The sequence below is a fragment of the Lactuca sativa genome, chromosome 8, assembly GCF_002870075.4.
Source record: "Lactuca sativa cultivar Salinas chromosome 8, Lsat_Salinas_v11, whole genome shotgun sequence".
Taxonomy (NCBI): Eukaryota; Viridiplantae; Streptophyta; class Magnoliopsida; order Asterales; family Asteraceae; genus Lactuca; species Lactuca sativa.
The window spans coordinates 72,545,902-72,559,425 of record NC_056630.2 but is presented as its reverse complement, the minus strand read 5'-3'; positions in this window follow the sequence as shown (position 1 = coordinate 72,559,425).

Genomic DNA, 13,524 nt, shown 5'->3' with positions numbered 1-13,524 from the left:
GTCATGGTTGATGAAGACTAAAAACTCCGATGATGCCAAAGTCCCACCATGCAAAAGCAAGTCAAAGGCATTAATAATAGTTAGATGTTTTTGGGTATTAAGCCTAACCAATCTATGCAAAACATACAAATTAATGAGCGATTGATGGTTTGATACAGCATTAAATGAATAACACATTCTTTGAACCGCATATCTAGGAGCATAAGGAAGACATATGGCTAAGACTATTCCCTCGTATATCAAATGCCTTTGCTTCTTATATTTGTTTGGTTCTTAGTGACTTAATCCTACATCAACCTTCCTTTTACAAATTGGAATTATTGTCTTGAGTTTAAACAAACAAAATGAAACACTTTTAAGAAACCTAACAACTCAAAAACCAATAACAAAATATTGTAACTTTTTTAACGACAATTCTTACAAAAGTTGAAGCTTGTTGGATTCGAAGCTAGTGTTAATATATCATATATTTGTGTGACACGATCCTATATGTTTTTATCTATATATGAAGAAGTATTTGTTCTCTCCATAAGGCTCTTTCGGAGAAACAATATGGAACTCTACACATATTTTACATAGTATATGAGCCGCTTATGCATCCATATGGTTTAATTTAATACATCCTTGTTAATCCTCATCGTGCTTCAATCTTTCTCCGAGAGGAAATGTTGGTGTATCTCATATCACTATGACATGATGTTGAAGTCTCTCATCTATCCTTGAAATTTTTTTTAGGGAGAGATGATCTTGGACTCTAACATATATCTTACCCTAAGACTCACCTCATGTTAGAGTTTCAAACATTGTGTCAAATAATCATCAATAGGCCACATTGATGGTAGACATAATATATTGTAAAAAGTTGTTAGTATTTAGGGTATATGATGTAACATCCTAAAATCATGCCAAATTTAAACTTTTTAAATCATTTCAAAGCCAGTAATTATTACAAAACTTGTTTTCAAAATAGTATAATGTCAGAGTATCCCAAAATCAAACATGTAAACATAAGAAGGTGTACGATCACGCCTTCGCCTTCCCACGATCATCAGAAGTACCTGAAACAATAATCGATAAATGTAAGCTCGAAGGCTTAGTGAGTTACCCCCAAAAACCAATGTCATACAAATATAACCATATCATATAAACAAATACAACATGCATAATGAGCCATCAGTCTGACTGGACCGCCTCACAGACCATCAGTCTATCTGGACCACTCCCCGCACCTTCGGCACGTCTAGACCGCCTCTCTGGGCCTTCAGCCTATCCGGACCACTCGTCGGGCCTTCAACCTGACTAGTATACCCTAATCGGGTCTACAGTCTATCCGGCCCGCCCTGGGTATCTTGGCCTACAACACAAAGCAGGACCTGCCTCAACCCAATCCCCCAAACCAACAAACACATAAATATCATACGCTAGCTAGTATGTACAGATAGTCATACAGATCTAACAGATCACTAACATGGCAATCATCCTATAACCAGGATACCGATCTAACCGATCACTAACATAGCAACCACCTATAACCAGAATACCGATCTAACTGATCACTAACATAGCACAATCCTATAACTAGGATACCAATCTAACAGATCACTAACATAGCAACCATACCAGGATACAAATCATAAAGCATATCATGCAATAAACTCGGATACAAATCCGAAAGGGCCGGCATTGGTGCCTTAGACCCCATTGATATAGTGAGGAGAACTCACCACACAAGTAGCTCGAAGTGATAAAGTCAAACTTCACCAAATGTGGCTCCAAGTCCAACACTTACATCCACAAATGGTTCACTTCCATAAATTCCCAAATTACCAAAATACCCCCATAAGTCAAACTGGTCAACCCTTGGTCAAAGTCAATGTCAACGGTCCATGTTAACCCGACTCGTCGAGTGCACCTAGCAACTCGTCGGGTTCCTTATGAACTCAAAAATCACCAAAACCATAATTGACTCGTCGAGTTTCCAACCTACTCGTCGAGTCCTTGCGTGTCCAGATGTTGGGGAAAACCCTAACTGACTCGTCGAGTCCTCTTACTTACTCGCCGAGTTCATGAAAAATCAAATACGGGCAATCTTCATCCGACTCACCGAGTCGGCTACGCGACTCGTCGAGTTCATGCAGTCCATTTTTTATCCAGACATTTTTAAGCCACCCTAAAGCTCCATATTGTAGATCCAGCTTCCTAAGGCATAGATTCCACGTAAAGTTGCAAACTTTACGTGCATGCAAGGTCTTAAAGGCTTAGAACACTAAAACCAAGTCTAGAATGAGGTTTAGGGCATGGTGAGGGGTTCATACGAGATGAAGTTGATAGCTTTATGAGTTTGAGACCTGGAAGAGTCTAGATCTAAAGTTGCAACTTTAGATCATGGTTGTGTCCCAGATGCAAAAAGGCATTGGCATTAGGCTGTGTCCCTGAGGATTTGACCTTGCTTCTTTGTGCTATATTATTAGTGTGACCAACAATGAAATTTTATTTACTTAATATGCCCATGACATCATGTTAACTTAGAGTAAGAGGACACTTTGTTATTGTGCCTACTAGAGAGAACGAAGAGGAGTTGTATCTCTTAGTGTAAAAGAAGAAAGACTTACCTTATACGTAAGAAGGGATGATTAGAAAAGGATTATGAAGTAGATAGAGAAATGGGAAATAAAATGGACTCATGAGAAGAGTCTTATGTTAGGTATAGAGTCCCAGTAGAGAATGAGATTGTTAGGTGTCATCTAGAAATGAGAAGCTAGAAACATTTGGAATGTGTGACTTCAGAATGTAAGAAAAGAGTAAGTATGTGAAAATACATCTTTTAGATGTATCAAGTATAGAGTAAGTAAGAAAATTTGAGAAAGTCATAGCAGTTGGGTTGCGAACAGTTGAGGACTAGAGAAGATAAGTACCGAAATTTTCATGTTGAGAAAATTTGGGTTATGAGAAAAGAGATAGATGATTCTGAATCAAGTGACGAAGTGGTAATATTGAAATATGATAAGTATGATGTGCATGTAGTGTATGAGCGCTACAGACACATGGTACTTATTGTGATTCAATGGAGTCATTAAGTTGCTTGAGGATCAAGTGCGTTTGAAAGAAAATAAAAGTGATAACATGGTAACTTGAGAAGAATTTACCATGAAAAGATAAAATACTTGTGAATCGGGGAATGCAATGGTAAGGTTGAATCTAGATAAGTACAGTGTGCATGCAGAAGTATGAGCTCTACATACACATTGCGCTTATGAAGAGTCAACATAATCATTAAGTTACTTTAGGATCGAGTGGTGGGATAAGAAAGATAACATAATGGTTGAGAAGAAAATGCCATGTTTAAATTGAGACTTGAATATCTCGAAGGAGTAGAGAGGAAGATAAGAAAGCTAGTGCACGATCACTAATAGATTTATGAGAAAAAGGTTGTAGTAGATACAACACTTTAGAAAGAAAGTGAAGTGACTAAAAGTGAAATTTCACAAAGAGTTAGAATATTTTTAGAGAAAGTGGTGAGTAGTCACCAATTATTGAGTTAGAAGGGCACAATAGAAGCACATGAAAAATGGTAACTTGCCTAAGAGTAGATGGTTAAGAAGTGTATTAGTACACTCGTGAGAAAAAGAATGAAAGATGGTCAGTTTATGCATATGGTTAAGAAAAATGGGACAAAAAGATGAGAAAATATGCTAAGTATGAAATGTGATTGCATAAGAGTAGATAGAGTAGTAGAAGCCCATTAACAACCATCATGAGTAGATAGATGAAGAAACATTGGTCATTTCATTGAAAATGCAATGAAAAGGAAAGTAGATTGTTATTTAGGGTCAAAAGGTTAAAGGGGAGAATAACCTTAGCAACGGGTCATTCAGTAAGAAAATAATCAAGAGAGCAAGGAAAGATTCCGATGACAGAATCTCTTAAAGGAGGGGAGATTGTAAGAACCTGAAATTTAGAGAAAGTTAACTTTTAGTCAAATATTGACCAAAATGGTAAAATGGTCAGTTATGAGAAAGAGATGAAATTATGAAGTTGTGACTTCATGAAAATGGCCACTAAGAGTTTAAATTACTTATAATAGTTTAGATGAGTAAGTTCAACAAAGAGAATGCATGAGAAGATGTATTTTGCCCAAAAGGGTAAAATTGGTATTTTTATGCTTTTTGGGCCAAGTTGATGAATTAATAGATTAAGACCTATATTAAATCATTGATATATGACTTAAAAAACTGTAAAGTATGTTCCCACCTTCGTGTGGATACAAAAATCATAGAAAACGGGTAAGAAACGAAGAATGAAGGATTGAAGATTTAAGAAAAATATCCTAACAGTGGAATGTAATTAGCCAAGGGCTGCTGTTAAGACAGGAATCGAGGTGTGGTGGATGAATTTCCACAATATGGTGAGTGAACTGTGTAAGATAGAAAGGCATCATATTTTGCCCTGCAATGCATTGTGTCACACCCCCGAACCAGACAGCGGAAACATCTGGGGGCTTAGGTGACTTCATTCTTGTAGTATCATCATATAGTATATAATTGAAACATAACATCATCATCATCATCACACATGTAATATTACAACTGTATTTGGTTTACATAAAATATTGTATTTCAATATTACCTGCCAAAATATTCAAAGTATGATGAAACAAACATATCAAAATATCCATGAATTCTTTCTGCCCAACCTGCTCAACAGTTTCCTAAGAATACAAGTTAATTTAAAAGGTCAACATAAAGATGTTGGTGAGTTCATAAGCATGTTTGAGAAAATGTTTTATATTACTTTGTAAACACCAGAAAATCCGATATTTTTTGAAAAACAGTTTGATATGTTTGTGTGTGATCTTGTATTAATGCATGGTGTGTTACTGTTTGTGAGAGTATAAAGAGAATAACCTCGGACAACCCGATGTTGTCTGCCTAAGAGAATGATGGAAGCTCAACACCCGAGGTTGAGTACCAGCGCGGGTATTTTACCGTGTTATCAATCATAATGATGGTTTCCCGTAAATTTTATAACGTTAATTCCTCTAAGTGAGTCGTTATAACCATACTAGATAATGACAATTTCGCCTGTCATGGCGTTGTTGGACGCCGACGGAATAAGATAAGGTTTTTGTCACCCTAGACTAGCGTAGTCTAACTGTAGCGAACAGCTCAGGTGTGAGGTTTCACCCCCCGTATAGATCTATACACAAACTTCCGCTCTCCCTCCAGGAGACTCTGGTTATAACTACAGGCTACGATTGTACACTCAATAGGTGTCAACTGACACATCTCACTAGATCCTTAATCGAATTTACGCGAAAAGAAAAACATAAAGGGATTCCAGGCCCAATAAACATGTAAGTGGACACTAAGGCCCACTAAGCATGTAGATTATTTCCAACATCAAAAGGAATGAGAATATATATATATATATATATATATATATATACTATATATATATATATATATATATATATATATATATATATATATATATATATATATATATATCGGGCCCACTATATATGTAAAAGGACAACTAAGGCCCATTTAACATGTATATTATTTTCAGACCCAGTAGGGACGTGAATATCGTTATCGATCCATGGTTTGTTACTTTGGTTGTTTAAGTTACATTATTTACCGAAGTGACATAAAAACTCACCTTTTTGTAAAAGGTTATTTTTGGTCCTAAAAACCGAGAATTTACAATTTTGGCATATTTTTGGTAAAAATGACAACTTAGGTTCTTAAAGGACAAAGTTTGCATTTAAGGCTAGTTTTAGTACAAAATAATATTTTTAACTCCGTCAAAACTATTATTTTTGGGCTTGATTTGTATGAAAATATGCATTCTTGGCCCATTTATAAATAATTTTATCTTTTTGGCCCAAATTCTAACAAATTCACCTTTTTAGTATTTCTTAGCAAAAATTTACATTTTTTGGCACAACTATGTTGAAAATGACAATTAAGCCCACAAAAAGTCTAAAAATTTACAATTTTTGGCCCAAAGCCGTGAAAATCCCAAATATGGCCCATTTGTGAAAAAATTTACATTTTTAGTCCTTGTAGGGTCAAAAATGCCATAAACATCCATATTTAGCAAAAAATAATCCTTTTTGAACCCCTAAAAACCGTGAGTTACCTAGAAATGCCCCATTTTTGGTTATTTTGTCACTTTTGGCCTTCTCATGCAAATTTTCTTACTTTTAAGTAACTTTGGTGTATTTTAAAACATTTTCTTTGCATAATAATTTGAAATGAGTGTTATGTTCTACAAAGAACATCACATTTTAGTATATCTTCAAGTTCATGGAATTTATAACACATAATCACACATATATCATGAAAAACACACAAAATCATGCATACACACATAGATCTACACAAAACACCTTGTATTCTCCCCCAAAACATAGTAAAAACCGAAAATAGGGGGTATGAACTCACTTTGCTTTGAAGGTTTCGGTTTTTAATGAAAAATGGAGGAGATCTCGGCTTTAACAAGCTTCTTTGAAAAGATTTTCGAGATCTATGAAGTTCTAAGAGCATGGATCATGAAATGATATGGGTTAAGAAAAGATTTCTAGAGTAACTTAAATCAAAAGTTATAGAGTTTCAAAATAACTTACCAAGGAGGTTTGAGCTTTGATAGAGAGTCTTTGATGCACCCTTAAAACTCACGAGAATTTGGAGGATGAAGGAGAGAATTTCTTGTGCTAGAGAGTGTTTGAAGTAATTAGAAGTGAAGACAGGTGGTGATGTTTTCTTGGTCCTTGGTCAAGAATAAGAAAGATAAGGGAATGGATTTGATAGGTGGTCATTACATGAAGGATTATGACTTGATCATAGATGTTTGTGATGTAATTAACATGGATATCCTCCATGTAAAAAGGAGGTGTCAAGCCTTAATTAATCCAATCTTTTCACTTTTTTTTAAAGTGGGCCGTGAATGAGAATGAAGGAAGAGAGAAAGAAGTGTTTGGGCCTATATTGAACATATTCGAAGTTTTAACCCCAATATGAAGGTTCTCGGCCCATTGGGCCCTTCTTATGGGTTCACGACCCAAATGTGGTGAAGGGACGGGGTTTATGGCCCAATTACAATGAAAAGATGGGTTTACGGCCCATGATGGTTCAATAGAGTGGTTCACGGCCCATCATGGCCCATGATAACAAGGTGAGACATTTTAGGCCCAAATGCCATGGTTTGACGAATGTGGGTCCAATTAGAGCCCAAATAGGATTCTTTGGACCCAAACCATCAAATGAAAGGTTTACTGGCCCATTAGGCCCAATAAGAGGATCCTAGTCCATACTAAGTTTGAACCGGGTTACTAGGGTTTTAAACCCATAGTTGAGTATATGAGATGAATTAAGTTAGATTTTGGACTTCACTCAAGAGTTTTGATTCAAATGGATGTTTGTGATTAAGCATAGTACGTGATATCCACTTAGATTACAAGTCTTACCAGAGTTGATGTTTACATGTAAACAAAATTTCCTAGCTAAAAATGCTAGTTGTGACATCATCCCCCCGTTAGAGGGAATTTCGTCCCAAAATTCTTTTGAAAGGTAGGATCATGAACGAGAGAATAAGTGAGGGTACTTCTGCTTCATCTGGTCCTCGCACTCCCATGTGAATTTCGGTCCACGCTTAGCTCTCCATCAAACATTCACAATTAGAATACGACTCTGCTTCATACGCTTCACTTCCTTGTCTATTATCTCGACCGCTTCCTTGACGAACAGGAGATTCTTGTTTATTTCGATCTCTTCTAGAGGAATGACAAGGGTTTCATCTATTAAGCACTTTTTCAAATTCGAGACGTGGAACAAGGGGTGTACGTTGCTGAGCTCCGCAGGTAGCTGCAGCTTATATGCCACCGGACCAACTCGGGCTAGAATCTCGAACGGCCCGATGTATTAAGGATTTAGTTTTCCCTGTTTCCCAAAATGGATCATCCTTTTGTAGGGAGAGACCTTTAATAGCACCCGATCTTTGACTTGGAATTCCATAGGTTTTCGTCGTTTATCAGCATAGCTCTTTTGTAGATCTCGCGATGCTTGGAGTTGAGCTTTGATTTGGATTATCTTTTTTTGTCGTTTCTCGAATGATCTCTGGTCCGGTAAGAATGCTGCTCGATGATTTCCCTTTTTCCAGTTGGGTGTCACCCACCTCAGCCCAACAGAGAGGCGATCTGCATTTGCGACCACATAAAGCCTCAAAAGGAGCAACCCTTATACTCATGTGATAGTTGTTATTGTATGAGAATTCAATCAAGGGCAAGTGGGCATCCCATGATTTTCCAAAATTGATCACACAAGCTCGGATAATGTCCTTGAGGGTCTGAATGGTTTGTTCGATCTGGCCATCGGTTTGAGGGTGGTAAGCAGTGCTCATGTCTAGTTGTGTTCCCATAGCCTTGTGGAGTGACTGCCAAAACCGTGAGGTAAATCTACTATCACGATCCGAGATAATAGATACTAGAACTCCATGAAGTCTCACCATCTCTTTTATATAGATTCGTACTAATCTTTCCATCTTTTATGATTCTTTTATTGGCAGGAAATAGGCAGATTTGGTTAATCTATCAAAAATCACCCAGATAGCATCCAACCCATCTGTTGTCTTAGGTAATTTGGTTATGAATTCCATAGTAATCCTTTCCCACTTCCACTCGGGTATTACTGGCTGTTGCAATAACCCCAAGGGCTTCTGATACTCCACCTTTACTTTGGCACAAGTGAGACACTTGCCCACGTAAGTGGTGATCTCTACCTTCATATTTGGCCACCAATAATGTTGCTTAATGTCCAGGTACAGCTTATCCGAACCTAGATGGACAGAATATCGTGTTCTATGAGCCTCGTTCATGACTATCTCTCTGAATCCCACAAGTTTAGGGACCCAGATTCTATTCATGAAGCAGTAAGTTCCGTCCTCCTTGGATTCAAGGTTTTTATCCATCCCATGTAGTGTTTCATTTGTGGAGTTCTTCGGCTTCAATGCATCTGATTGGGCTCCCTTGATCTGTGAGGATAGGTGGGAGTGGATGGTTATCGATAATGTCTTCACTCGGCGACCTGAGTATTCTTTCTTGCTCAGGGCATCGGCTACCACATTAGCCTTGCCTGGGTGGTACTTGATTTCGCATTTGTAATCATTTAGCAGCTCGACCCACCTTTGTTGCCTCATGTTCAGCCCCTTTTGGTTCAGAATGTGCTGGAGGCTCTTGTGATCTGTGAAGATGGTGCACTTCCTACCGTAAAGGTAATGCCTCCAAATATTTAGGGCGAAGACCATAGCTCCCAACTCGAGATCATGGGTGGTATAATTTACTTCATGCGTCTTCAAGTATCTGGATGCGTAAGCTATCACCTTTCCACGTTGCATGAGGACACAACCTAACCCTTGGTTCGAAGCATCGCAATATACTACGAAGTCTTCGGTTCCCTCTGGTAAGGATAGCACTGTTGCACTATAAAGGGCTCGTTTCAAGGTTTGGAAGGCAGCTTCTTGCTTGTCCATCCAGCTGAAAGATACACCTTTTTGTGTCAAGGTGGTGAGCGGCTTGGCTATCTTGGAAAAGCTATGGATAAATCTTCATCAGTAGCCTGCAAGACCCAAGAATTGTTGAATTTCTGTTGGTGTCTTCAGAATCGCCCAGTCTTCAATGGCCTTGATCTTGGAAGGATCTATGTGAATCCCTTCCTCGATGACCACAACCCAAGAAATTTACACTGTGAATCCAAAACTCGCATTTAGAGAGTTTTGCATATAATCTTTCGGCTCTTAGAGTTTCTAAGATTTAACGGAGATGTTGACCGTGCTCCTCCTTGCTTCGGGAGTATATGAGGATATCATCGATGAAGACGATTATGAAATTATCAAGGAATGGGCGGCAGACTCGATTCATGAGGTCCATAAATGCGGCAGGGGCATTTGTTAAACCGAAGGACATCACAACAAATTCGTAATGATCGTATCGCGTTTGGAAGGTAGTTTTTGGAATGTCCTCTTCTCGGAATCGAAGTTGATGATAACCGGATCTTAGATCTATTTTGGAGAAGTAACTAGCTCCTTGAAGCTGGTCAAATAGATCTTTAATCTGAGGGAGTGGGTATCGGTTTTTGACAGTGAGCTTATTCAATTCCCTATAATCGATGCACATCCTGAAGGATCTATCCTTCTTCTTGACACACAAGACTGGAGCTCCCTGGGGTGAGAAGCTTGGTCAGATGAATCCTTTGCTCAACAATTTGCTTAGTTGACTGGATAACTCCTGCATTTTGGCATGAGCTAACCTGTAGGGTGATTTGGCAATTGATGTGGCTCCGGGTACGAGGTCAATTCGAAATTCAACCTGTCTTTCTGGGGGTATTCTCGGAAGTTCTTTAGGAAATACATTCGGGAAGTCACATGCCACTGGGATGTCTTTAATGTTTACTTCTTTTTTGGCTTTATCCACAACATGAGCGAGGAAAGCATAGGTTTTATTATGCAGACACTTTTGTGCCTTAATGCACGAGATAAGACGAAGATTGGCGCCAGGCTTATCACCTTAGATCATTAGGGTTTTGTTATTGGGGAGGTGAAGGCGAACGGCCTTCTCGCGACACATAATATCAGCATGTTGGGGACTTAATCAATCTATGCCGATTATCACATCAAAACTCCTAATATTTACTGGCATCAAATCTATATGAAATGAATGGTTGTTTAGTGTTAATGTGCACCCTACATAAACATATTTGGTTGTTTCGGTTTTCCCATTAGCCATTTCCACCGTGAAGGCTTCGTTGAGCTTCTGGGGTTGTTGATTTAGTAAGTGTTTGAATTTGTTACTAACGAAGCTTCGCTCGGCTCAACTATCGAATAAAATGCATGCGTAAGTGTTTTGAAGTGGGAACGTACCGGTAACAACCATCGGGTCTTGAACTGCTTCACCTTGGCCCAACGTCAATACCCTTCCTGATCCTCCTGCCCCTTGGTTGTTGGCCTTGGGAAAATTGCGTCTGAAATGGCCAGTTCCTCCACACCATAACAAGCGTGACTAGCCCCAACATCATTGTTGTTGTTATTGCGGTTGTTGTTGTTGTTGTTGTTGTTCGGCTGTTGGTTCTGTTAGGGTTGAGACCGGCAGTATCTGGCGGTATGGCCCTTACGTTTGCAACTTGTACACTACATATCTCTGCACTCTCCATAGTGGTGAAAGCCGCATTTGTTACACTTGGGCAGGGTTCCCGAGTATTTCCTGGTAGTAGTTTGTGTAGTTGAAGCCGGAGCATGTGGTGTTGAGGTAGCCTGAGCAGTAACATCATGGGCTGCTACGGTTTGTTGCTTTTTTGATGACTCTTGGTTTTGTCGCCCCTTTCGTTTGTTGTATTTGTTTTTCTTGTTGTCTTTTCCCTCTTTCTTGTCTTCAGTTTCTCCAGTTTTGGCACCCTTTCTTGTTGCCAAGATCGTATAACTTCTTGGCTAGCCTTTTAGCACTGTCATACGTTTCCAGGTTTGTTGTGATTACATTTCCTTGAATTGTAGAGGTCAGTCCCCAAATGAATATTTCAATCTTCTTCAATTCAGACGTGATCATCCCTGGACACAAGAGTGACAACTCACTAAACCTCGAGATGTATGCATCAATGTCGGAGTTTTGGACTGTGAGATTCCACAGTTCCTGCTCCATCTTCTGGATTTCTCCTCTTGGACAGTATTCTACCATCAACATTTCTTTTAGCTCCTCCCATGGCATAGCATTCGCCACTTGGAGTTTCATGGCCTCTACGTGACCATTCCACCAAGAAAGATCTTAATCGACGAATGTGCAAGCTGCAAACTTCACCTTGCACTCCTCGGGACATCCGCGGATCTCGAATACTGATTCCACTTTTTTATCCACCTTTTCAGAGTTATCACGTCTCCCATCCCGTTGAAGGTTCGAGGCTTGGCATTCGTGAAATCCTTGTAGGTACAGGTCCCTGTGGGTCCTTGGTTCATCCCCTGGTTTGAACTTCCGACTTCTTACCCGTTACCTCCACCGTTATTTCTGTTGTGAATATGTGCCAGTGTTACGGTGACCACAACTGATACTACCGCTTGGAACGCGGCTGAGTTTATCTCCGGTGGTGCTGGTGTTGTGTTGTTTCTGCGATTCGGTCTCTGAGGAAATCTAGTAGATTTCCAGCATATTACCGTAATGACATTGGTACTGGAGTAGCAGATGTCGTGGCTGCAGAGGTTGCCACGGGTTGTTGTCTCTTGGCAAGTTTTTGAGATAACTTGCGCTCCTTTTTGTTCCAGAATTTTCGTTTATTATTCTTAGGTTTGTGAGCTGGAATATCATCATGGCTAAGCCCTTGTCGGTTTCCTTGTGTTTTACTATGGTTTGAATTGTTGAAACTGTTTCTATTCACGTTTGGGTTGTTGGCATTGAATTGCACCATTATAGCTGTCACGGCAGCTGTGACTGTGACCTGAAATGTAGTGAAGTCTGTCTGCAGAATTGGTTTCTCGCCAGTTAGTTGGTTACCTCCTTGTGAACACATGGTTCTGTGGCATGACGAGAAACGATCTTGTGAGTAACGATGGTCATCGGTAGTTGTATTTCACGAATTTATATATACTTATAAGTTTTACGCCTTGATGGACTATCCTGAATGTTTCTGAGAACATTTCTGAAGTGTAAACTATGGAAGTGAGTATGGCACGAGTGTTATTTAAGCTAAGTTATACTGGTTTCTGAAAGTATCATGATCAGACTTCCATAGTGTCCTAATAACCATCCATAAAGGAATTCTATATGAAATAAACTTTTGGATTTGAAGAGGCTATTCTTGAATGAATTTCTGACGAGACGTTTGTGAGGTGTCCTTTTTCAGTTATAAATTTCAAAGATGAAATAGTGATATGGCTTTGATAGAGTTACTTAGTTTGCATGTTACTGAACTAGAATTAATTTTTTTTATAATGATGATCTTTAACTGAAATAAGATTAGTGTCACTATAGTTGGTATCGAGACTACACCGAGTTCGGAAATTTTGACCTAGGAGTAGGTCTACAACATACCAACAGAGGGAAATTTTGACAGCATAAAGAACTAGTGAAACAGTACTTGCAAGACAAGAATGTTTACAAGGAAAAGTGGTACTTAATTAGAGCATATATATGAAGGCTATTACTTAAACCAAAAGAAAGGATGAGTAAAGTATTTCCTACTGGTGACGGGCACCCCTCGGACGAATCCTTAATTCGGCCAGTTGATGCTCCACATCAAGCAGGTGTTTCTCATATATAGTTTGGCGTGCTCGGAGCTCTATGACTTCAGCTAGAGTTACAAGTAGCTCTTGCTGTAAAGCCTCATTGTCTCTCATAGCTCTTCCATGAGCAATTTCAAGATTGCGAATACGGTCCGCATTGGCGTTTGTGTCCACATCGAGCTCCACAGTTCGTTGAATAGATTTCATTCCTAGCTCAACATTGCGAGCCACTCGACGAACCAAGATGGGAAGAACTATGTCTGC